The sequence below is a fragment of the Macaca nemestrina genome, chromosome 3 (genome assembly GCF_043159975.1).
Source record: "Macaca nemestrina isolate mMacNem1 chromosome 3, mMacNem.hap1, whole genome shotgun sequence".
Lineage (NCBI taxonomy): Eukaryota > Metazoa > Chordata > Mammalia > Primates > Cercopithecidae > Macaca > Macaca nemestrina.
The window spans coordinates 135,410,880-135,438,645 of NC_092127.1; the positions used below are offsets into that span (position 1 = coordinate 135,410,880).

Genomic DNA, 27,766 nt, shown 5'->3' on the forward strand with positions numbered 1-27,766 from the left:
GGCTAGGGAGGTGGCTGAGGGTGGCTCAGCACAGGCCTGCAGATGCCCCTAGGCATGAACAGCCTGGGCACCGTGGATGGTGTGTTGATGACAGCAGGAGGCAGACAGACTCTTAGGCAGAAAGGGACAGGTTCCTGGTGAAAACCCACCTTCAAGTCAGGGACCGCTTAAAGCTTGACAGCTGGGTTACCAGTTCCAGATGGAGTTCATGGCCCAGAGTGAGAATTTATGGTGCTTTTTCTGGGCCCACCCATGGCCATCCATGGCTGCCCATGGACCAATCAGAACATACTTTCTCCCTTCTGAGTCCATAAAATCCTGGACTTAGCCAGACTCAGACATCAGTACTACCAGCTATGGAAAGCAGCTACCCACGTCGGGTCTCCTCAATTCTTCAGGCAACCTGCCTGTGAAAAAGAGCTACCCACTATGGGTCTCCTCTCCTACCCACTACAGGTCTCCTGTCCACTGAGATCTGGACACTTATTGGGACAACCTGCCTACAGAAAGAAGCTACTCACTGCAAGTCTTCTCTTCACTGACAGCTGGACACTCATCAGCATGGCCTGCCTGCAGAAAGGAACTACTCACTTTGGGTCTCCTGAGAGCTGTTCTCTTGCTCAGTGAAGCTCCTTTTGCTCAGTGAAGCTCTGGTTGTCCTTGTACCTCATTCTTCCTAGATACAGGAGAAAAACTTGGGACCTGCTGAATGACAGGACTAAAGATGTGCTGCTAGATCCTGTTTGCAAGTATTTTGTTGATGATTTTTGTATTAATGTTCATCAAGGACATTGGCCTGAAGTTTTCTTTTTCTGTTGTGTCTCTGTCAGGTTTTGGTATCAGGAGTATGCTGGCCTCATAGAATGAATTGGGGAGCAGTTCCTCCTTCTCAATTTTTTGTAATAGTTTCTGTAGAAATGGTACCAGCTCTTCTTTGTACATTGGGTAGAATTCAGCTGTGAATCCAACAACTCAGTTAAAAAGTCAGTAAAGGACATGAACAGACACTTTTCAAAAGAAGACATACATGTAGTCAATAAGCATATGAAAAAAAGCTCAGTATCACTGATTATTAGAGAAATGCAAATCAAAACTCCAATGTGATATTATTTCACACCAATGGGAATAGCTATTATTAAAAAGTCAAAAAATAACAGCTGTTGGTGAGGTTGCAGGAAAAGGGAACACTTATACACTGTTGGTGGGAGTGTAAATTAGTTCAACCATTGTGGAAAGCAGTATAACAATTCCTCAAAGAACTAAAAGCAGAACTACCATTTGACCCAGCAATCTCATTACTGAGTATGTATCCAGATGAATATAAATCATTCTACCATAAAGGCATATGCATGCAAATGTTCACTGCAGCAAACTACTCACAATAGCAAAGACATGGGATCAATCTAAATGTTCATCAATGACATACTGGATAAAGAAAATGTGATGCATATACACCGGGGAATACTATGCAGCCATAAAAAAAGAGCAAGATTATGTCTTTTGCAGGAACATGGATGGTGCTAGAAGATGTAATCCTTAGCAAACCCAGGAACAGAAAACCAAATACTACATGTTCTCACTTATAAATGTGACCTAAATGATGAGAACTTATGAACACAAAGAAGGAAACAACAGATGATGGGGACTAATGGAGAGTGGAGGGTGGGAGGAGAGAGGTGAGCAGAAAAAAAGGAAAAATAATAATTTTGAGAATAAAGGATGAGATTACTTGTGTATTATTAGTAGAGTGAAATTTCTGAAACTTGATTATCTATTTCTACACTTTTCACTAAATTATTTCCTAAATAAGATATAAAATCAGAGAATTAGGTGTGATAATATTGTGTTATTTTCTATTAATGGAAAATGAAATTATTCACATATTGAAAGATTATAAACAAACCTCAAAATATTATTACAGAACTGACAACAGAAAGAGAGACAGAGAGAGAGAGAGTGGGAGGAAGCGAGGGAGAAAAAGTAAGGGTGGGAGGGAAGAAAGGGAGGATAGAAAAGAAATTATAGTTTCATAAACAAATAAAATGTGAATACAAAATAGTTCTAATATATGAATTAAGTTTAAATGTCACAAAAACATAGGCAACATAACACATTTTTTAAATGTCATGAATGTTTTTATTGAGTGTGATACAAATAAATCTGTAACTAAGAAATATATACATTTAAAGCTGACTACATATCTGCAGTTTTGACATCATTTCTTGAATAGAGGTAGTATATATAACCACCGAAAGATAACATCTTATCTTTCACTATCTTTCATAGTGATTGGAAAAACCGATCACTGTGAGTCATAGCTAACGTTCACATATTGTATTGTTCAGAGTTCTTCAGAGAAACAGAATCAATAAGGTGTATAGAAAGAAAAAAAAGAGAGAGAGAGAGAGAGAGAGAGCTAGAGAGACTTGTTTTAAAGAAATGGCTCAAGCTTAAAATCTGCAGGACATGCGAACTGCCTGCAGACCCAGGGAGGAGTTGACGTTGCAGTCTTGATCATGAAGACAGTCTGGAGGCAGAATTTCTTCTTCTCAGGAAATCTCAGTCTTTCTTCTCCTAAGGACTTCAACTGATAAGATGAGACCTTTCCGTATTGTGGAGAGTAATCTGCTTTACTCAAAGTCTACTGATTTAAATAGTAATCACAGCAACAACATTCCTTTACAATAACAGCTAATCTAGTGTTTGACCAAACAACAGGATACCGTAGCTTAGCTAAGTTGACATATAAAATTAACCTCATACACATTATACTTGAAATGAGACCAAGGTTTACATTATTGCTCTTCCACAAAATTGGCTCACCATTTATGATTGGTTATAAACACCTAGCAACAACTTCTGTAATCGTTGGCAATGTGGCACCTAAATAACTAAATGAAGAATGTAATTCCAAGCTAATACCAGCATTTGTAATTGGAGCTTACTCTTGCCTTCCTCTACAAGTTTGGCATCAAGTAACAGCCAGTATTTGTGACCTCCAAAAATTTAAGAACTGTAGTAAGGAAGATTTTAATACTCCCCCAATTCCTATTCTTTCTAGGTTATATTAACCCTCCAAGAGTGGAGAAATTTGTTTCCTCTTCTCCTCCAAACCTTAAATGTATGTATTAAAAATATTCCTCAATCATAAAGTCATTCCAGTTGAAGCATCTTGATTCAGGTGCTTCAGTGACTATTAGCAACTTACTCTCTTTGAATTGCCCACCTGACTGTGCTTTGTGCACCTAGTTCATCATCACAATGTGTATTTACGTATAGCTTCTAATTTTCTGTCTACTTGTATTTCTAAGCATGTTAACCCTGGGTATGAGTTTTACTCTATTTAAAGTTATATATTATATCCTCTACATTCTTTTTGAACTCCCACATTTCCTAAAGAATATTTAAAATTATAATTTTTTATCTTTAAAACAATATGAGGCAGAATATTATTTATGAAATTACAGGTGAATTCTAGGATAATCCTAGAACTATTCTAATACAGCATTTAATGACTGTTTTCTTAAATGGTGGCTGAGAAAAGTTATGAAAAAAAGTCCCAACAATTCCAGTGGTACGTTGTACTTCATTGCTTTCATATGTTAACTAGATGAGCACTTTTGCCTCCTTTAAAATGAAAATGAGTAATTAGGACTTAAACCCTTGAATTAAAAATGGATTTGAATGTTCACAATTGCTCATCAACCTGCAGATGTCTCAACTACTTCCATAACCACATAAAAATTGGAAAAATAACCCCTGAAACATGAATCATCCAACTAAATTGTGTTTGGTATATCTTAGCATAAAACTACCCAAAGATAACCTTCATTTTATTTTATTTTGATTATGGAAAAATCCTTTATGCTTTACATCTCAAGAAAATGGTATGCAAAACAGTGTTTAAGTTTTGGTGCTCACCATAAATTATCCCCAGAATGAGAAGCAACAAATCAGCATTTAAGTTCTAACACAAAGATATAAAGGTCTAACACCATCAAAGAACACCTGCAAAAATTCTAAGAGGTAGATGCCTTTTATTTTTTGATAACCTTCGTTTTAAATGTCATCTGCAGCCCATCTGGGTCTCTAACATATGGAATATCCAAGACCTCAATGGAATGTCTCCTTCCCTATGGCAACTAGGACCATATGCAAAATCCTCCACTGGCAGGCTAAGAAATATAAAAAGAAAAAAAAAAGGTTTTGATGCCTTTCCATCTGCAAACAAAACACTATAAAAAAAGAAAAGACACTGCAAAAGTTATTATAGCTTTCAGATATAAACAATAAAAAAATCCTAACCACTGAACATACAGTGTAAATTATTACAGCCTATGACTAATCACCACAGAATAATTCCACTGGTGCCTGATGGGGGAATATCCTTAATTACAGAAGATATATGTTGCAAGCTTATCAGCACTTTAAACCACTAAATTTGATTAACATCAGCAATGTTAGCATATGAAGGATTGTTTCACAAGATGAAAAGAAGTTTGTCCTTTGTTTATTTGGTGGTTTATATTCGATTGTGAAATAAAGGAAGCAAAGCATAAAATACAGGGCATGAGACCTAGACCTTTGTTATGCAGAGTTTCCAGTGAAGATATGCATGCATAGTACTACTGGTAAAGAGAAATCATGGATGTGGGATCATCTAAAGAACTTCCAAAGCAGTGGAATGAATGTTTTCTACCCATCACTGCTCACCCAGTGTGGTCAAAACCACAAGCTATTGAACAGGTGCATAGAGGAGAAAGTATACTCGTATGATTTGGATCTGTGTCCCCACCAAAATCTCATGTTCAATTATAATCCCCCGTGTTGGAGGTGGGGTCTGGTGGGAGGTAATTTGATCATGGGGGGTGGATCCTTCATGAATGGTTTAGCATCACCTCCTTGGTGCTATTCTCATGACAGAGCTATCATGAGATCTGGTTATTTAAAAGTGTGTAGCCCCTCCCCACTCTCTCTCTTGCTCCTATTCCAGTCATAGGTATGTGTGCTCCGCTTTCACCTTCCACCATAATTGTATGTTTCCTGAGGCCTCCCCAGAAGCAGGAGTCACTATGCTTCCTGTGTAGTCTGCAGAACCATGAGCCAATTAAACCATTTTTTTAAAATAAATTGCCCAGTCTCAGATATTTCTTTATAGCAGCACAAGAACGAACTAAAACAGATACCCAATGGAGAAGAGCAAGAGACAGTGCCATTCCCAAGAGGTTGTTGCATAAAGGAAATCGCAGATCGCTTTCTAGTACTGGTTCTGCCACTTACCACCTTTGTGATTTTTGAGCAAGTCATTTTACTTCTCCTGTCCTCAATTTCTTCATATCTAAAATTAAGGAAGTGGAATTAAGGACGCCTCAAAGAATCTATGAGTCTCTAGCATCCTGCAGAAGCTGAGAATGAAGGGGAAATCTTAACACAGTCTTGGCAATTCTGTGGGAGCTGAGATAACACCACCTGGCTGACATGACCTGAACCAGCACCAATTCTCAGGTAACTTGGAGACAAAGCTAGATACCAAATAGAAGAGAGAGTTAACATGTTAATTAGGAATTAGGCTGCCTCTAAAAAGAGCTTCTGGTAGGAATCAGATTGTATAATTAATTTGTGGCTGAATTAAGTTGCTATTCTAAATTGCTGATTTAAAAAAATTTCACATGCTTTATTTAGATTGTAAGCAGGGGCTTCTCAGAGGTCTAGAGGGGTTCAAACCATTTTTGATTTTTGAGGTTTTTCAAGTTTAAAAATAAATACCAAAACAAGGTTCAAAAACTCTGACATAATAAGTGTTCATGGTAAACAAAATAACATCTTTCACACTGAAAAACACAATGCAATATAATTGTATTACTTACAAAATAATGATAAGTTTCAAGAGAAAATTTTACTATCACCTTGGACAATGTTGTCTAGCAAAAGGGCATAAGTGTAAGACTGGTACACACCTTCTTTATTCATTTTCATTTAAATTATATGCATTTAAATGCACATCTTATTTAACGATAACAGCAAACGTTGAAACCTGAGGTCCTCTTTGCATGCCCTTTGCTAGGCCCCTGTAACTTGAGGCTTTGTTCACATAGGCTATACACGAGCCTGTCCTCTGGTGCTCATACAGGTAGAACCGATTTAACCCTAACCTCCCATACGACCACTGCTCAGAAATGAACTCTTGGAGTAGAGTGAGCAGTAGACAAGAACTTGGTTGAAATCTACTGAACGGGCTGATTTTTCTCCTAGAATATAAAGACTTCTGCTATTGAACAACTACATGATCCAAAATGACCTGGGTAGTGCCCCTTAGGAAACTTACAAGTTTAAGTGCAGCTTTATCCTTTATAACTTAATTAATTTCAAAATGCACTCCAAAATAGTTCAGTAAATTGCTCTTGTGGTTTGAAGACTTTAGAATAATCACTTCGCACATTTGTACATCTGCCATCCTTGTTTCTCTACAGCGGATGAGAAACTGTTCTTTTTGAGAGCAAGTAGTTTGTGATATTTGTTTGTAGTTGAAAACAATTCAATGACATTGCAGATATAGAGAACCACCTTGTAAGTTTTAGCTGTAAAACAAACACCCTCATTTATCTGATAATTGTATCAAGTGATATAAACTTTGGGGGAAAAAGAAGGGGAAAATATTGTTTCAAACTACTCAGGATTAAAATTTCACCTATTACAAGATTTGTCCACTTTCTAAAAAATACTGTTTTAAAGTAGTGCTAGTACCTCTTTGTCAGAGAAGTAGATTGCAAAAATTTTCTCTCATTCTGTAGGTTGCCTGCTCACTCTGATGGTAGTTTCTTTTGCTGTGCAGAGCTCTTTAGTTTAATTAGATCCCATTTGTCAATTTTGGTTTTTGTTGCCATTGCTTTTGGTGTTTTAGACATGAAGTCCTTGCCCACGCCTGTGTCCTGAATGGTATTGCCTAGGTTTTCTTCTAGGGTTTTCATGGTTTTAGGTCTAACATTTAAGTCTCTAATCCATCTTGAATTAATTTTTGTATAAGGTGTAAGGAAGGGATCCAGTTTCAGCTTTCTACATATGGCTAGCCGGTTTTCCCAGCACTGTTTATTAAATAGGGAATCCTTGCCTCATTTCTTGTTTTTGTCAAGTTTGTCAAAGATGAGATGGTTGTAGATGTGTGGTATTGTTTCTGAGGGCTCTGTTCTGTTCCATTGGTCTATATCTCTGTTTTGGTACCACTACCATGCTGTTTTCATTACTGTAGCCTTGTAGTATATTTTCAAGTCAGGTAACGTGATGTCTCCAGTTTTGTTCTTTTTGCTCAGGACTGTCTTGGCAAGGCGGGGTCTTTTTTGGTTTCATATGAACTTTAAAGAAGTTTTTTCCAATTCTGTGAAGAAAGTCATTGGTAGCTTAATGGGAATGACACTGAATCTATAAATTACCTTGGGCACTATGGCCATTTTCACAATATTGATTCTTCCTATCCATGAGCATGGAATGTTATTCTATTTGTTTGTGTCCTCTTTTATTTCATTGAGCAGTGGTTTGTAGTTCTCCTTGAAAAGGTCCTTCACACCCCTTGTAAGTTGGATTCCTAGGTATTTTATTCTCTTTGAAGCAATTGTGAATGGTAGTTCTCTCATGATTTGGCTCTCTGTTTGTCTGTTATTGGTGTATAAGAATGCTTGTGATTTTTGCACATTGATTTTGTATCCTGAGACTTTGCTGAAGTTGCTTATCAGCTTAAAGAGATTTTGGGCTGAGATAATGGGGTTTTCTAAATATACAATCATGTCATCTGCAAACAGGGACACATTGACTTCCTCTTTTCCTAATCGAATACCCTTTATTCCTTTCTCCTTCCTGATTGCCCTGGCCAGAACTTCCAACACTATGTCTAGAACCTACAAAGAACTCAAACAAATTTACAAAAAAAAAACAAACAACCCCATCAAAAAGTGGGCAAAGGATATGTACAGACACTTCTTAAAAGAAGACATTTATGCAGCCAACAGATATATGAAAAAATGCTCATCATCACTAGCCATCAGAGAAACGCAAATCAAAACCACAATGAGATACCATCTCACACCAGTTAGAATGCTTATCATTAAAAAGTCAGGAAACAACAGGTGCTGGAGAGGATGTGGAGAAATAGGAACACTTTTGCACTGTTGGTGGGACTGTAAACTAGCTCAACCATTGTGGAAGACAGTGTGGCGATTCCTCAAGGATCTAGAACTAGAAATACCATTTGACCCAGCCATCCCATTACTGGATATATATCCAAAGGATTATAAATCATGCTGCTATAAAGACACATGCACACATATGTTTATTGCAGCACTATTCACAATAGCAAAGACTTGGAACCAACCCAAATGTCCATCAATGACCGACTGGATTAAGAAAATGTGGCACATATATACCATGGAATACCACTCACAGGTGGGAATTGAACAATGAAAACACTTGGACACAGGAAGGGGAACATCACACACCGTGGCCTGTCATGAGGTGAGGGGAGGGGGAAGGGATAGCATTAGGAGATACACCTAATGTAAATGAGGAGTTAACGGGTGCAGCACACCAACATGGCACATGTATACATATGTAACAAACCTGCATGTTGTGCACATGTACCCTAGAACATAAAGTATAATAAAAAAATAAAAAATAAAGTAGTGCTAATATCCACAATATTTCAGAAATATAGTCAACTTGTATCTTACCCAAGTGTAGATATGAAAAGTACCTTGCAAGATGAAACTTGATTATGGAGAAATTTACCCTTGGAAATTCCTTAGGTCAACTGTGAAGTCTGAGAATCCATGGATTTATGTATACAATTCTACATAATATTTTTTAAACATTAACATTTAAGATAATGAAACTGAACTAACAAGAAACAGTCTGTATGCCAATGTGTGAATATCGAAACCATTATGCCTTTAAGGAGAAATAGATGGAGGATTCTAAAAGCCTTTCATGCTTGCCTTCAAGGCTTACTCCATTATATTTAATATTAAGCTTCTCTAGTTGTAACACACATTAGTAAATTTGGTTGTTGTAAAAAATTCATAAGACATCCTTTTTATTTCTTTCATTTTACAAAGTATGGAAGGCCCACTCTCTGCTACCACCTAACCCATGGCCTGGTACATAGTAGTTGTATTAGTCAGTTTTCATGCTGCTGATAAAGACATACCCGAGACTGGGCAATTTACAAAAGAAAAAGGTTTAATTGGACTTACAGTTCCACGTGGCTGAGGAAGCCTCACAATCATGGTGGAAGGCAAGGGGGAGTAAGTTACATCTTACGTGGATGGTGGCAGGCAAAGAGAGGTTGTGCAGGAAAACTCTGTCTTATAAAGCCATCAAATCTCGTGAGAATTATTCACTATCATGAGAACAGCATGGGAAAAACCTGCCCCCATGATTCATTTATCTCCCATCGGATCCCTTCCACAACATGTGGGAATTATGGGAGTACAATTCAACATGAGATTTGAGTGGGGACACAAAGCCAAACAGTATCAATAGTGTTATTGGAAAAGGGGTCTTGATCCAGACCTCAGGAGAGGTTTCTTAGATCTCACACAGGAAGAAATTCAAGCCAAGTTGCAAAGTGCAGTGAAAGAGACAGTTTATTGAAAGCTACTTTGTTACATTGTAGGGCACCCTCAGAAAAGCAAGAGAAGGAATGTAACATCTTTAAGATTTTCTTAAATAGTGGTATTGTCTATGTAAAGGCTAAATCAAGCGCTTGCCTTCAGGGTTTACTCCATTAAAGTAACAGGATGACAAAATGTATTATTCTATTGTCTTAAATAAAACTATCCTTGGCATTTTAGTCATTTTAGTGTGTGAGTACATCAAAGCATAACTGTTGCTATCTTGAAAGCATATATTGTTATTGGTATTGGGACATCTGGATTCTCTGTTGTAGTGGGAGGGTGTCTTTTCTGGTAGGTATCTTTAGGCTGTTTCCTCAACTATAAACATCTTATGACCATTGGTTGTGACTGGCAAGGGAAGTGCCTTGTTAGTCTCAAGATGGAGCTGAACTTAAAATGGTGTTACTACGGCTCTCCTAAGCTCCTGCTTTCCTAACAGTAGGTACTCAGTAAATGCCAACTGTTCATTGAGAAGTTGCAGAGAACGTGGTCCCCAGTTCCTTATCTTCACAAGCTGGAATGTCTCACCATGGCACTACTGAGCAGCTATCACTCTTATGCCCACAGGTGCAATAGACAATGAAACTGACAATAGATTGATGGGTGCTTTGAAGCAGGAGTCCCACAGCAAATGCAGAGCACAGACAGGTAGCATAACTGAGGCAAGTGGTTCAGGTGGGGACTTATGTAAACTAAAGAGGCCACATTTGCCTGAGAGGAGCAAGTGCTGTGCAATGAGCTCCAGCAGAAGATTGTCTCATGAAGAGCTGTTTCCTTTCTGTCCCACTTCCATCCCAAAGAGCAAATCCTTCTTTTTACATAGAATGTCCCTATGTAGTTTTGTCTGAACTAAATAACAAAAACAATGTCCCCAGCCTTGCTTCTCATAATCATAGTCACCACTGAGACTTTATTGCAGGGTCTCAGACAGAGCACACAGTCAAGAGTTGTTCTCGGAAACCTTGTATGTGGAGGCCAGGAGACTGAGAGAATGGTGGTACCAGATAGACTGTCATAAACCAGAGTGACAATTAATGCAGCAGTAGGAAAACATGTGTATTATATGCAGATCCCAAGGGAGTCCATCAGTTGGTTCCCTGTGGGGAGATTTTACTGATGTCTGAAAAGATTCAAAGCCAAGACACATCTACTAAAATGAAAATTGAACTGACAAGAATACATACCTGGAGGATGAAATTACAAGAGCTGCTGATCTTGTGTTTCCGGGCACTGGCAAACCAGTGGCTGAGACTGATGGAACACTCTCTCTTCGTCTCATTATTTCTCACTGAAAAATTTTATGGAAATATGTTAGGTACAAAAAGAGACGAATAAGAGCGTAGAAATTTTTCCCTTCCCCAAAAACATCCAGACTCACATCTACTCTTGAAACTAGCATGTTTGACCAAAAGGTGTTTGCTTTGTTATTGGGATGTTCTTGTAGCCCCAAATTGACAAGCTATGTTTCACAACTTCCTCTTTACAGTATATAGTACTTGTTGTATTTGTTGATATAGACAGGAAATATCCTAAAGAAGAGCTCATGGTACCATCTAAAAAGGCCTCCCCTTCTTTTCTCTTCCTCTTTTTATTAGTTTTTATACTTGCTCCTCATTCCAACTAGGCTCGTCTCAGCTTGCAAACTTTGCAGACTACGAATGCTTTTGGAAAGCCTAACTTGGAATGTTTCCTTGACTCAGGTGGGGTATACAGAGTTTGGCCAGCTCTCATCCAGAGGAAGGGCTGCCCAAACGAACCCCCGAGGAATGCCTCTCAGCACGCTGTCTGCAGTGGCGCGCCCAGCAGAAACACTATCCTGAGTGTTAACCCTTGAGGCACAGCCTTTTATTCTCTCAGTGGAACTTTTTCCACTGAAATTGTTCCTTGTGAGTTTTACGGAGGACCATGTTTTGGATATAAAAATCAGTAAATTTTACAGTGAGTAAGGGATTTTTCTTTCTTTGTATCAGGTATGCTTAATTATTTTATCTTTTAAATAGAATCATTTCTCCCACAAAAATGGAATATATGTACCAGTCATCAAATTATCAGTTTATGTAGCTCATAATGACATGACACTACAGAGGTTTATAAGAAATTAGTCAGGCAATGTGAAGCTACTGAGTTTAAAGTATTTTTTAAAACCCTAAATTGTCTGTCTTTGCGACATTGATCAGAAAAAAAAAATGGCAGTTATTCATAATAAGTTACCCTACCAATGCTTTAAGGGGTATCTTCTAATTAATATTTAAATAAATTCAGTTACATTTTCCTGTCATTATTTACTCCATGTAAATAAACTAGAGCAGCACTGTCCGTAAGACTCTAAGATGATGAAAATGATCAATGCTTTTTCTGTTTAATATGATAGCCACCAGCATCAAGTAGTTTTGAGTACTCACAATGTGGCTAATATGACTGATAAACTGGATATTTAATTTAAGTTTAATGACTTTAAAGTTAAATTATTTAGCCATATGTAGTTAGTGGCTATCATTTTGGGCAATGCAGGGCTACAGACTTGCTACTCAAAATGCAGCCACCTACAGGAAGCATCATCTTCACTTGGAAACTTGTTAGAAGTGCAACTTTCTGGTCCCACCTCAGGACTACTAAATCACAATCTGTATTTTAATAAGACCCTCCAACAATGTATGTGTGCATTAAAATTTGAGATCTAGAAGGGTAGTATCTCAACACTGGCTACACTGGTAATATTCAGTTACTCTTGAAAGTACCTAAGAGCCTTTCAGGGGGTTAATGTGCTCAAAATATTTTCAAAATAAAATTAAAAGCCACTGCCTTTTTTGTTGTTCCAGCATTTGCATTGATAGTACAAAAGCAATGGAGGATAAAACCTTGAGCACTTTAGCATGAATCAAGGCACTGGCACAAACTATAGAAGTAGTCATTAATTTATTTACTGCCACACACTTGCAGGAAAAAAGAGGGCGGTGCGGTTACACTTTAAAATGTCCTTGATGATACAGCCAAATGCACTTATTTTCTTAAGCCTTGACCACTGAAAACAAGTTTTTAATATTCTGTGGTTTAAAAATAAATAAATATGTATAAAGTGTTACCACTGCAAATGGAATTAAGATTTTAGAAATACAGTGTTTGCCTCTAGAATCTTGGCATCTTCCTACTGCTGCAAGACTTTTCTTTGAGATTGATGGTGGTATTAACAACTGCATTTAAAAGGTCTGCATAATTCTGGAAATCAATATTTTTTAAGTGACTAATGTATGAACAAAAGATCCACTCAAAAAGCAGGATCAGATAATAAATTTTAATGTAACAGAGTGCATGTTTATTGATATGCTTTCAGATTTCTGCATTGCATATAACCTTTAAGAAACTGCCACTTGTTAAGATTTGATGTAGTAGCAAAAAAAGAAAACCACAATTGTCTGAAAATCTTAAAATACTCCTATTTTCCAACTATGAGCCTGAATTTTCTTTGCATGGGTCAACCTAAACAATATAGCAGAATACAGAAGCAGGGCATCTTCTATCAAGCTGTACAGTAAAGAAATGTGCAAAAAAAGAAAACCAATGCTATTCTTTAATTTTTTTGTCTTGGAAATCATAGTTACTTTTCTTTAAAATATTATGTATATTAATACATAATGCACTCATTGTTATTTTAAAGGAAATTCTATTTTTTACAAAACTTTCAATTTCGAGTATGATAAAAGTTGATTGATACACTCCCATAGACAAAAGCTGTAAGGAATTCTAAGACAACAAGTTTGAGTACTGCTGACTTACAGGATGCCTTAATAAGATAGAAAAGAATCAAAGCTGAGAATCACTATTCCCTCCACCCAAAAGCTGGGTATTGGCTGCTCCCAATGACTCAGAAGTAAAAAAAAAAAAAAAAAAAAAAAAAAAAAAAAAAAAAAAAAAACACTAGACATTCTTAGAAGAGAAAATGTGGTGTATCCTCAGACGGAATTGTCCTGAGGGATATTTCTCAGACAGAAGGAGCAAAGAGATAATAGGAAATAGAAGCGTTCATGGAGCCAGGAGATGTTGAAAAGGAAGGCAGTAGTTTGCTTGTAAATTCTTTCTGTATCTGCCAGATCATCAGAGAATTCCTCTAAAACTCAAAAAATGCTTGTCAGGAGTGGGTTTCTTATGGAAATTGGTCATCTAGAATGAAGCAAACAGAAATGTGCACCGGTGGAGGGTGGTAGGGGAAATCCTAGCTGATATTTGAGGAACATATGAAGATCCATTTCTAAAAAATACTAGATACATAACGAATATTGTATAGTTACCAATGGAGCATGTCCTCCAAATCGCTGACTCTCACACTCCATCATATATATTTATATTCTAAAGAACAGTGGAAATACAACTCATATTTTGTAGTTACCAGTGGAACATGCCAATTGCTCACTCATTCTCCATCGTGTGTATTTATTTTCAGGGTTGTGTTTAGTAATTTAGGGAATAGATTAGTCTGCAGTAATTTTCTGTGGTTAGATTTTTAGTTGTCAGTAAAGATGTGTGATTAAAGTTTGTCTGAAGAAGCACCCACAGAGGAGACTTGCTGGGTAGTCTCACCTCATCCCACAGGGAGTTAGAGGGGAAGTTACCTTGTGAAGATCAAGGATTCACAACCCTTCTTGTCACTTACCAGCTATTACACCCTTAATAGTCTGTGTGGTTCCTGCCCCCGAGTTAGACTAATTAAAAATTATTAACAGGTGGACAAATTATTTGACTGCAATGTGAAGGTATCTCAGAGTGCAAACATTGAAAAATTGGTAATTTACAGGTACACAATATTATTCCAAGTGCCTTGGTGAAGATTAAAATCACTGAGTTTTTGTCATTCTTTTGCTCTAAAATCTTCCTACTCTTCTCACCTGCCCCTTCCCCCACCCTTAGTGTTGAATTTTCATTGGTTAGAAAGTTAAGCAGCAAAAAAATGGGCGGGCCTTTAAAAAGCTTCAAAAAATCACTTGAAGAATACAGGTAACATCAGATGCTGAAAAGAAACAACCCTAGCAAAGATTTGAAACTCTGAAGAAAAAGCAAAGTTAATTTCTAAAAAAATTGGAAGAGAACTTGCATAGTATTTTGAAAATCCACATTTCCATAGGGAAGAAAAGAATTACAGTTCTGAGCTCAGTTACCTATTTGCCTCTCAGACTAGCATGTTTACTATTATGCCAAATTATGTAGCATAAAAAGTGACAGGTTTTGTTAGTCTTACAGCCCAGAACTTCTAGTCTTGTCAGAAAAGATAGATAGATAGATAGATAGATAGATAGATAGATAGATAGATAGACAGACAGACAGATAGATAGATAGATAATTAGATGATAGAGAGATAGATGTGCTCTTGTCCCCTCCCACCTCCAGGATCCTTGCTGCTAGTCTAGCCCTAACGTGTACCACAATTCTGACAAGGATTCTTGAGAAAATATCTGAATTTATTGGTGTACTACAGGATGGAGTGTGCTGTAATGTTACATCAGAAGCCAGAACAATCTGAAGTTGAACTTTTGAGCAACTAGTTGTACAACTGGAAAACCTATTTTTTTCTACTGTGATCTGATTGTTTTCAGTTTGTTTATTCATCTGATTGCAAGCAGCTGAGTTTCACACCTTCCCATGAAGCAAAAAGCAAGTATTTTCCTGCCCCTCAAATACTTAGGATTTCTTTTAAAAAGAAAAAAAAAATCTAATTTGAAGAAAATAAATGTGTTAGATTTTCCTCATCACCTAAGAAGAATGACAGTGCTGGAATTCGCGTTGCTAGATTATTCTAATATATTTTAAAAAAGAGTAATTTGTCATCATATCTGTTTCATGAGTGTTTATTTTCATATTAATAATTAAGTATGCCATAGGGTCAAAGGAGAGCAAGTAGTATGTCCACCACCACTCCCCATACAATATGATGACCCTGGACTCACCCAATAGTCCAACAAAGTCATCCTATTTCCCAGAGAGAATTAAAAATTCAGAGACAAATGATAGATTGGGAAAACTAGTTGTGCACAATATTTCAAGAGATTAATTTTGCAACATGATAAAAATCTACAAATAAAAAGGGCAAGTAACTTAATATAAGAAAATAAGCAAATCTTATGAATTAAGAATGTACAAAATAATATATAAAGAAGGCAAATAAGCAAATGAAAATATGCTCCAGTCCCCTGGAACAAAAAGAATTCAAATTAAAATAACAATGTGATATAATTTGCCACCCATCAGATTGGTAACAATGAAAAAGAGCGATGGTATTCTAGTCTACTAAGAACACACAGCATTATCATCATTTGCCACAACATTTTTGCAAAAATCTAATGATGATTAAAATGTACACACATTTGACTCATTTAGCCCACTTTTGGCACCTGCCATGACAACCCATAGAAAAATTCCACATATATGCATATTTATTATAGTACTTGATAGCACAACACACACACACACACACACACACACACACACACACACACACCCTGAGAACAATCTGAAAGTCCATCAAGAGTGGAAAGGTTGATTACAGTACAGCACATTGTATTGAGGAATAATATGTAGCTATGAAAAAGATTGGATTAAATCTTTATGATTCTAAAACTGGAGTGTTGTCTATGATGTATTATTAAATAAAAATGCAAGTTGCAAAGTAATAGGTGAGGTACTATTATCTCTTTTAAAAACAAGGAAACAGCTTTTCTGTGAATATAGCTTTATCTGTTTTTGTCTTAGAGAAAGATGTACAAAAAAATTCACACTAATTTATTAACAATGGTTACCGTAGTAGAAGGTAGGAGTGGACAAGAGGTTAATTGTGTTATTTGATTTTCTATATACCTATTATTTTTAAAGCTTATAATATTTTGAGCTTCCTATTTATTCAACTGAGTCTTCTTCTATACTAAGGGGTCCTTGCTTGTTCTTCTTTGTAAGTCCACACATGGTATATGTTAAGAAATGTGAAGGAAGATACCTTTGGCTCTCTTTGACCCTTCTGAGGGAAAAGGAAAGAAAAACTTGTAAACAGAGAAGCAACAATATTTCAATTGTGGCATATGATTCAGAACATGAAGTGGTAACCAAAACATTCAGTTTTCTCCCAAATTCGAGAAAAGTTGATTGCAGCATCAATGTTCCAAAAGCAATTAGCAGATTTGTACTGGTAATCAATGTTTTTTCTGATTTTGTGGTAGTCAGTTCCAGCTTCAATCAACAAAAAGATATTGGAAATTTCCCATTCTCCTTTTTGTTGCCAACCTCTTCAGCATCATCTAAATATAGCGACCTTCTGGTACTCTATCCTCCAACAACTAAATTCCTTTGTAGCTCTTGAAACATGCCTTGATTGTCCCAGTTCTGGATTTTCATGCATGTGTTCCCCATATTTGAAACTCTCCTCTCCTTCCCTTTCCCATATCACTCATTCCTCGTTCCGGCCTCAGAATAGAAAATCACCTTCTCTAGAAAGCTCTCTTAGGCAAAATACTAAATTATGAGCCTCTGCTCATGCTCTCCTAATACCCTACTCTGACCTTCTCATGCCATAGTATTCACCATAAACGCTATTTTAATTATTAGTTGCCTAGCTACCAAATTCAGTTCCCTGAGGGCAAGAACCAAGTCTGTATAGTTCTTTGTTGTAGCCCCAGTATCTGGAACGTGTGAGGCACACTGTAGTAATAATAATACTGGTTTAGTGCTTACGTTATGTCGGTCTCTGGGCTAAAGACTTCATACACATTGTCTCATTTAATCTAGTGATAACACCTAACCCTATACTATTCTGTCTCTTTATGAACATGTGTATTTGTCAGATGCTATCTATAATAATAATCTCTGGTGTCTGTTTTTCCTCTAAAATATCCTGCGCTCTGACCCCATCAAAACCCAGTCTTTTTTTCTGAGATACAGTTCCTTGCGCTAACATAACAAATAAACAAACAAAAAATTATGTAAAATCCATGCCATGGGACATGTATTTTCATGGGGCATACAATAAGAAACAATGCCTTAAGCCCAAATGGTGGAAATGTGTGTATTCCAGCTGGACTAATAAGATTTCCCAGGTGCTGGGGATGGAGAGTTCTTCTCTTTGACACTCAAGCCTTCAGGGGTCCCTTTGATATCAGACCATCAAAAATGCTGAGTCACACGTGAGCATGTGGAAACAGTTTTATGGGATTGGCTCCCTATGTGGCAGGAATGGCAGCCAAGCCCCCCAGACAGAGATACTTGGCTTTCCTCCTGAGTAGTCAAGGCTAGTAAGCCAACAAAGTAGCTGAAGAATGAGGACAGGCAATTCCAAATATGTGGCCAAAAATTCTTCCTTTGACAACTTAAAAGAAGAGCTTCACAGTGCTGGTCTGGAGGTCTTGGGAGAAAAGGAAGTAAAACCTGAATGGTGGATGGATTAATGAAAGTGGGAAAGAAATAGAGGGCATATAGGGGAAAATGGCAGAGGGAAGGCAGGACTAACTTGCAGCTCCCACTCCAATGGAAAGGGCAGCATATAGAGAGGCACATCATCAACTTTTGCTCCAGGAACAACCACAGGAACATGTCAAGGAAGCTGAGAGAATCCACAGACCCTTTGAAGGAGGTAGGTTGCTGCTGCAGGCTCCATGGGACAGCCAAGGAACTGTGAGTCTGTTTGCTTTCTTAGCTAGGAGGCTTGTAACCTGGGACAAGTTCTCAGCCCTGCTCACTGGCTACCTGGAAATAAACTCAGTGTCATTGTGGGGAGCACTGTGGAAGTGAAACCAGCCTTTTGGACTGTGGGCTGCATAGGAGCTAGGTGAGGCCTGTGGCTGCCAGATTTCCCCTACTTCTCTGGTAACCTATGTGACACAGCAGATGCAGCCATAATCACCCTGGGAACATAACTCCATTGAGTTGGGAACCACACCACCATCCCCAACAGACACAGTAACTGCAGCAAGCCCTGCCCAAGGAGAGTCTGAGCTCAGACACACCTAACCCTGCTCCCACCTGATGGTCTTTCTCTACTTGCCCTGGTAGCTAAAGACAAAGGACATAATCTCTTGGGAGCTCTATGGCCATGCCCACTGCCTGGCCCTCCCCATACCCCTCCCCATACTACCACAACTGATGCACTCTTCAAAGTGCCACCTCCTGGCTGGAGGCCAACAAACAGAAAACCAGCGCACTTAACAAAAATACAATCAAGGACCCTTACAAAGCCCATTTCATTCCCCTGCTACCTCCACCGGAGCAGGTGCTGATATCAACAGCTGAGAGACCTGAAGACAGATCACACCCCAGGACTCTTTGCAGACACTCTCCAGTACCAACCTGAAGCCTGGTAACTCCAAATTCCAAACAATTCGTCTCTCAGGAAGCTCCATCATTAGAGGAAAGGGCAGAGCACCACATTAAGGGAGCACCCTGTGGGATAAAAGAATCTGAAGAGCAGCCCTTGAGTCCCAGAACTTCTCTCAGACATATTCTACTCAAATGAGAAGGAACCAGAAAAACAACTCTGGTAATAACATAACAGGGATCTTCAACACCCCAAAAAGTCACACTAGCTCACCAGCAATGGATTCAAACCAAGATGCAATCTTCGAATTGCCAGAAAAAGAATTCAGAAGGTTGACAATTAAGCCAATCAAGGTGGCAACAGAAAAAGGTAAAGTTCAACTCAAAGAAATTTTAAAAAAAGGGATACAGAATATGAATGGAAAAAATCTCCAGTGAAATAGATAGCATAAATAAAAAAACAATCACAGCTTCTGAAAATGAAGGACACACTTAGAGAATTGCAAAATGCACTGGAAAGGCTCAGCAACAGAATCAAACAAGTAGAAGAAAAAACTTCAGAGCTTGAAAACAAGGCTTTCAAATTAACTCAATCTGACAAAGACAAGAAAAAAAAAAAGAATTTAAAAAATTAACAAAGCCTCCAAGAAGCTTGGCACTATGTTAAACATCCAAACATAAGAATGATTGGTGTTCCTGAGGAAGAAGAGAAATGTAAAAGTTTGGACAACATATTTGAGGGAATAATCAAGGAAAACTTCCCTGGCCTTGCTAGAGATCTAGACATCCAAATACAAGAAGCTCAAAGAACACCTGGGAAATTCAATATAAAAAGATCATCACCTAGGCAAATAGTCATCAGGTTTTCTAAAGTCAAGATGAAGGAAAAAATATTAAGAGCTCAGAGGCCAGAGCATCAGGTAACCTATAAAGGGAAATCTATCAGGTTAACAGCGGATTTCTCAGCAGAAATCCTACAAGCTAGAAGGAATTGGGGTCCTATCGTTAGCTTCCTTAAAGCAATTATCAGCTAACAATTTTGTATCCGGCAAAACTAAGCTTCATAAATGAAGAAGAGGTGCAGTCTTTTTCAGACAAATGAATGCTGAGAGAATTCACCACTACCAACCTAGCACTACAAGAACTGCGAAAAGGAGCTCTAAATCTTGAAAAAAAAAAATACTCAAAATACACCAAAATAGAATCTCCTTAAAACGTAAATCTCCCAGGACCTATAAAACAACAACACAATGAAAAACAAAACAAAACAAAAAACAAACAAACAAACAAAAACAAGGCATTCAGGCAACAAACAGCATGATGAATAAAATAATACCTCACATCTCAAGACAAACGTTGAATGCAAATGGCCTACATGCTTCACTTAAAAGATACAGAATGGCAGAATGGATAAGAATTCACCAACTAAGTAGCTTCTGTCTTCAAGAGACTCACCTGACACATAAGGTGAGTCTCACATAAATTTAAGGTAAAGTGGTGGAAAAAGATATTCCATGCAAAAGGACACCAAAAGTGAGCAGGAATAGCTATTTTAATATCAGACAAAACAACCTTTAAAGGAAGAGCTATTAAAAAAGACAAAGAGGGACGTTATATATTGATTTAAAAAGCTAGCCCAACAGGAAAATATCACAATACTAAATATGTATGCACCTAACACTGGAACTCCCAAATTTATAAAACAATTACTACTAGACCTAAGAAATGAGATAGACAGTAACACAATGATAGTGGCAGATTTTAATACTCCACTGAGAGCACTAGCTAGGTCTTCAAGACAGAAAGCCAACAAAGAAACAATGGGTTTAAACTATTGCCTAGAAAAAATGGACTAAACAGATATTTACAGAACATTCTACCCAATAACTGAAGAGTATACTTTTTCTTCATCAGCACATAGAATATTCTCCAAGATAGGCCATATGGTAGGCCACAAAACAAGTCTCAACAAATTTAAGAGAATCAAAATTATAGCAAGTACTCTCTTAGGCCACAGTAGAATAAAATTCAAAATCAATGCCACAAGGAACACTCAAAACCATGCAAATATATGGAAATTAGTAAACTGCTCCTGAATAATCATTGGGTCAACAATGAAATCAAGATGAAAATTTAAAAATTATATCAACTAAATGATAATAGTGACACAACCTATCAAAACCTATGAGAAAGCAAAGATAGTGCTAAGAGGAATGTTGATAACATTGAATACCTACGTCAAAATGTTTGAAAGAGCACAAATAGACACTCTAAGGTTACATCTCAAGCAGCTAGAGAAACAAGAACGAACCAAACCCAAACACAGAAGAAAAGAAATAACTAAGATCAGAGCAGAACTAAACAAAATTGAAACAAACAAACAAAAACAAGACAAAAGATAAATTAAACATAAAGGTAGTTCTTTGAAAAGATAAATAAAATTGACAGACCATTAGTGAGATTAACCAAGAAAAGAAGACAGAAGATCCAAATAAGCTCAATTAGAAACAAAAAGGGAGATATTATGATCAATACCATAGAAATACAAAAGATAATGCAAGGCTACTATGAACACCTTTAAATGCACAAACTAGGACTCCTACAGCAGATGGATAGATTCCTGGAAATATGCAACCTTCCTAGATTAAACCAGGAAGATATAGAATCTCTGAACAGACCAATAATAAGCAGCAAGATTGAAATAGTAATTAAAAGGTTACCCCCCAAAATATCCAGGACCAGATGAATTCAAAGCTGAATTTTATTAAACATTCAAAGAAAAATTGATATCATTCCCATTGACAATATTCCAAAAGACAGAGAAACAGGGAATCCTCCCTAAATCATTCTGTGAAGCCAGTATTACCCTAATACCAAAACCAGGAAAAAAATAAAAGCAGAAAACTTCAGGCCAATATCTCTGATGCACATAGATGCAAAAATCCTCAACAAAATAGTAGTTAACTGAATCCAACAGCTTATCAAAGAGATAATCCACAATGACCAAGTGGATTTCATACCGTGGATGCAGAGAGGGTTTAACATCTGCAAGTCAATAAATGCGATATACAACATAAACAGAATTAAAAACAAAAATCACGTGATAATCACAATAAATGCAGAAAAATCACTTGGCAAAACCCAGCATCCCTTTATGATTAAAATCCTCAGCAGAATCAGTATAGAAGGTACATACCTTAAGGTAATAAAAGCCATCTATGACAAACTCACATCCAACACTATACTGAATGGGGAAAAGTTGAAAACATTCTCCCTGAGAACTGGAACAAGACAAGAATGCCCACTTTCACCACCTCTATTCCACATAATACTAGAAGTCCTAGCCAGAGCAGACAAAAGAGAGAAATAAAAGGCATCCAAATCGGTGAAGAGGAAGTCAAACTGTCACTGTTTGCTGATGACAGGACTGTATACCTAGAAAACCCTAACGACTCATCCAAAAAGCTCCAAGAACTGATAAATAAATTCAGCAAAGTTTCAGGATACAAAATTAATGTACACAAATCAGTAGCCCCGCTATACACCAACAACAATGAAGCTGAGAATCAAATTAAGAACTCAAATTTAAGAGAATTTACTGCAGAAGAAATAAAATACTCAGGAAATATATAACCAAGGAGGGAAAAGAGCTCTATGAGGAAAGCTACATACACTGCTGGAAGAAATCATAGACAATGTAAAGAAAATGGAAACACATCCTAGGTTATGGATGAGTAAAATCAATACTATGAAAATGGCCACACTTCAAAAAGCAATCTACAAAATTCCATGCAATTCCCATCAAAATACCACCATCATTCTTCACAGAACTAGAAAAAAGTTGTATGAAACCAATAAAGAGCCCACATAGCCAAAGCGAGACTAAACAAAAAGAACAAATCTGATAGCATCACATTACCCATCTTCAAACTATACTATAAGACCATAGTCACCAAAACAACATGGTACTTGTATGAAAATATGCACATAGACCAATAAAACAGAATAGAGAACCCAGAAATAAAGCCAAATACTTACATTAAATGGATCTTTGACAAAGCAAACAAAAATATAAAGTGGGGGAAAGGACATCCTCTGCAACAAATGGTGCTGGGATAATTGGCAAGCCACATGTAGAAAAATGAAACTGGATCCTCATCTCTCACCTTATACAAAAATCAACTGAAGATGGATCAAAGACTTAAATCTAAGACCTGAAACCATAAAAATTCTAGAAGATAACATTGGAAAAACCTTTCTAGACATTGGCTTAGGCAAAAACTTCATGACCAAGTACTCAAAAGTAAATGCAACAGAAATGAAGATAAATAGATAGAACTTAATTAAACTAAAAAGCTTCTGCATAGCAAAGGAAATAATCAGCAGAGTAAACAGACAACTCACCAAGTGAGAGAAAATCTTCACAAACTATACATCCAACAGAGGACTAATATCCAGAATCTACAAGGAACTCAAACAAATTAGCAAGATAAAAACAAACAATCCCATCAAAAAGTAGGCCAAGGCAATGAAGAGATGGTTCTCAGAAGAAGATATAAAAATGGCCAACAAATGAAAAAAATGCTCACCATCACTAATTACCAGGGAAATGCAAAGCAAAACCACAATGCAATACCACCTTATTCCTGTAAGAATGGCCATAATCAAAACTTCAAAAAATATTAGATGTTGGCAAAAATGTGGTCGAAAAGGAACACTTTTACACTATTGGCGGTAATGTAAACTAGCAAAACCACTATGGAAAACAGTGTGCAGATTCCTTAAAGAACTGAAAGTAGACCTACCATTTGATACAGTAATCCCATTACTGAGTATCTACTCAGAGGAAAAGAAGTCATTATACAAAAAAGATACTTGCATACCCATGTTTCTAGCAACACAATTTGCAATTACAAAAATATGCAACCACCCCAAATGCCCATCAATCAATGAGTAGATAAAGGAAATGTAATATATATATATATATATATATATATATATATATATATATATATATATATATATATACACACATATATATGTCATGGAATACTACTCAATAAAAAGGAAAAAAGTAATGGCTTTTGGAGCAACCTGGATGAAACTGGAGAGCATCATTCTAAGTGAAGTAACCCAGGAAGGATCCAAACATCATATATCCTCACTCATAAGTGGGAGCTAAACTGTGTGGTTGCAAAGGCATAAGAATGATACAACGGACTCTGGGGAAAGGATGGGAATTGGGTGAGGGATAGAAGACTATACATTGGGTACAGAGTACATTGCTCAGGGGATGGGTGCACCAAAATCTCAGAAATCGACACTAAAGGACTTATTCATGTAACCAAACACTACCCGTTTCCCAAAACTCTATTAAAATAAAATAAATAAATAAATAAATACTTAAAAAAAAAAAAGAGGGAGAGAAATAGATACTGTCAAATGAGCATGGAATAGCTAAGTAAGGTGGGCAAACTTGATACCTCCATCCTGCCATCTAGTGGTAAGAGGTCTCTCTGGCACAGGACTCCCTTGTACTGGTTGATGGTTTGGGGATTGGGGACCCCCGCACTACAGGTTCTATGGCCTGTTAGGAACCTGGCCAGACAGCAGGAAGTGAGCAGCAGACCAGCAAGCATTACCGCCTGAGCTCTGCCTCCTGTCAGATCAGTGGCAACATTAGATTCTCATAGAAGCATGAACCCTATTGTGAACTGCACATGAGAGAGATCTAGGTTGTACAGTCGTTATGAGATTCTAATGCCTCCTGATGATCTAAAGTGGAACAGTTTCATCCCCAAACCATCCCACTCCAGCCCACTCTCTGTCTGTGGAAGAATTGTCTTCCGAGAAACTGATCCCTGGTGCCAAAAGATTGTGGAGAGCATTGCTATAGCAAGTTATTCAGCTGCTCTACATCTGACTTCTGTTCATTTCACAGAAGGCTTTCTCACTCATTACCTCATTTACTTCTTGAGGGAGAGCTGTGAGAAAAGTAGCTTTCTCTCTGTTTTACAGATGAGGAAACGGAGGCCCAAACAGATTAAATGATTTGCACATAGTCAAATGGCTCTGACAGGAGAGAGCAAGGATATATTCTATATTCCATGTGGTGGTATATGCATACTGTATTGAGAAATTCAGGGTGGTGATTGGCTCTTCCACTCACCCCAGGACAGATAAACTAAATATAGAGAAATCTTCACATGGCAACTAAAGGATGCACTCACCCATATCCTTCATATGAAAAACAAATTTAAATAACAACAATAAATAAAAATAAAACAACAATGGTAAAAAACCTGGAAACAGACAGTACAGTCATCACCTCAGTGATATTATGACAGCCCACAGCAAGGAAAACATAAAGTTTAGTAACTAAAAATAACCTTAGGTAACTACTAACTGAACTACCTTCACTTTATAGTTGAAGGAAATATGGGCAAAAAATCCAAGTGGCTTTGCCTGGTTCCAAAGTGAGATAGAGTGAGTTAGTGTGAGAACCAAAGTGTCTGTCTCCTCTGCTTGTTCTTGTTTGAGCAGTTTTGTTTTTTGTTTTGTTTCATTTTTTTCTTTTTAGACAGGGTCTTGCTCTGTCAGCCAGGCTGGGGTGTAGTTGTGCAATCTTGACTCACTGTAGCCTCAGCTCCAGCAATTCTCCTGCCTCAGCCTCCTGAGTAGCTGGTACCACAGGTTTGCACCACCACATCTAGTTATTTTATCATCATTATTATTATTATTTGTAGAGACAAGGTCTCATTATGTTGCTCATCGGGGTCTTGAAGTCTTGAGCCCAAGTAATCCTCCTGCCTTGGTCTTCTAAAATGCTGAGATTAGAGGTGTGAGCCACCGAGGCTGGTAGAACTTCTTGACATCAGAAATCAATTATTTGTTTTTAAATATTTCTGGAGGGAGGAGCAAGGGAGAACAAAAGAGGGAAGTAAGAGAGGAAGGAACTAAAACCAATTTCTCACAATTTTTATTCTTGTATCTTTTTTTATGACATAATAAATAAGATTGTGTATTAGCCTGTTTTCACTTTGCTATAAAGAACAGCCTGACACTGGGTGATCTATAAAGGACAGGGGTCCAATTGGCTCACAGTTCAGCATGGCTGTAAGACCCCAAGAAACTTACAATCATGGCAGAAGGTGAAGGGGAAGCAACACACCATCTTCGCATGGCGACAGGAATGAGAATGAACACAGGAAGAACTTCCCAAACTTATAAAACCATGGTATTTCATGAGAACTCACTCATATCATGAGAACAGCATGAGGGAACTACCCCCATGATTCAACCACCTCCATCTGGTCTCTCCCTTGACATGTAGGGATTATGGGAATTATGGGGATTACAATTCAAGATGATATTTGGGTGGGGACACAAAGCCTAACCATATCATTCTACCCCTCGTCCCTCCCAAATCCCATGTCCCTTTCACATATCAAGACAAATCATGCCTTCAGTTCCCCAAAGTCTGAATTTTTTCTAGCATTAACCCAAAGCCCAAGTCCAAAGTCTCATCTGAAACAAGGCAAGTCCCTTCTGCCTATAGGCCTATAAAATCAAAAGCAAATTAGTTACTTCCTAGATACAGTGGGGCTGCAAGCATTGGGTAAATATATGCATTCCAAATGGGAGAAATTGGGCTACAGGCCCCATGCAAGTCTGATATCCAGCAAGACAGTCATTAAATCTTAAAACTCTGAAATGCTCTCCTTTGATTCCATGTCTTGCATCCAGGTTACACTGATGACAGAGGTAGGTTCCCATGGCCTTGGGCAGCTCCACCCCTGTGGCTTTGCAGGGTACAAACCCCCTTAGCTGCTTTCATGGGCTGGCATTGACTCTTTGTGGCTTTTCCAGGTGCACAATGCAAGCTGTCAGTGAATACACCATTCTGTGGTCTAGAGGGTGATGGCCCTCCTCCCACAGCACCACTAGGCAGTTTCCCAGTGGGGGCTCTATATGGGGGATTCCAGCCCACATTTTTTTTTTTCTGGACTTCCCTAGCAGAGGTTCTCCATGAAGGCTACACCCTTGCAGCAAACTTCTGCCTGGACATCCAGGCCTTTTCATACATCCTCTGATATCTAGGCAGAGGTTCTCAAACCTCAGTTCTTGACTTTTGAGACCCAACACCACTTGGAAGCTACAAAGGCTTCTGGCTTGCACCTTCTGAAGCAACAGCCTGAGCTGTAGGTTGGCCCCTCCAAGCCATGGCTGGGATGCAGGGCACCACGTCCTGAGACTACACAAAGCAGCAAAGTCCTGAACCTGGCCCAGGAAACCATTTCTTTTTCCTAGGCCTCCAGTCCTGTGATGGGAGGGTCTACCATGAAGACCCCTGATATGTCCTGATATGTCCTGGAAACATGTTCCTCATTTCCTCGGTGATTAACATTTGATTCCTTGTTACTTATGCAAATTTCTGCAGCTGGCTTGAAATTTCCCTCAGAAAACGGACTTCTCATTTCTATCACATTGTCAAGCTGCAAATTTTCTAAAGTTTTAGTATCTGCCTCTCTTTTAAACATAAGATACAATTCCAGATAATCCTTTTGTGAATGCATGAAACTGAATGCTTTTTTTGGTTGGTAGGCTATTATTGCCTCAATTTCAGAGTCTGTTATTGGTCTATTCAGGGATTCAACTACTTCCTGGTTTGGTCTTGGGAGGGTGTATGTGTCCAGGAATTTATTCATTTCTTCTAGATTTTCTAGTTTATTTGCATAGAGGTATTTATGGTATTCTCTGATGGTAGTTTGTAATTCTGTGGGATCAGTGGTGATATCCCCTTTATCATTTTTTATTGC

At 37.8% G+C, this 27,766-nt stretch overlaps 1 long non-coding RNA gene across 1 annotated transcript in view; it reads right to left on the reverse strand.

The window, feature by feature from the left end:
• LOC105477315 (uncharacterized) overlaps positions 1-27,766 on the reverse strand; it is an 84,925-nt gene that overhangs the window by 50,533 nt on the left and 6,626 nt on the right. The window contains exon 2 of the long non-coding RNA XR_984609.2: positions 10,847-10,950. This is a non-coding gene — a long non-coding RNA (uncharacterized lncRNA). The remainder of the gene's footprint in view (positions 1-10,846; positions 10,951-27,766) is intronic.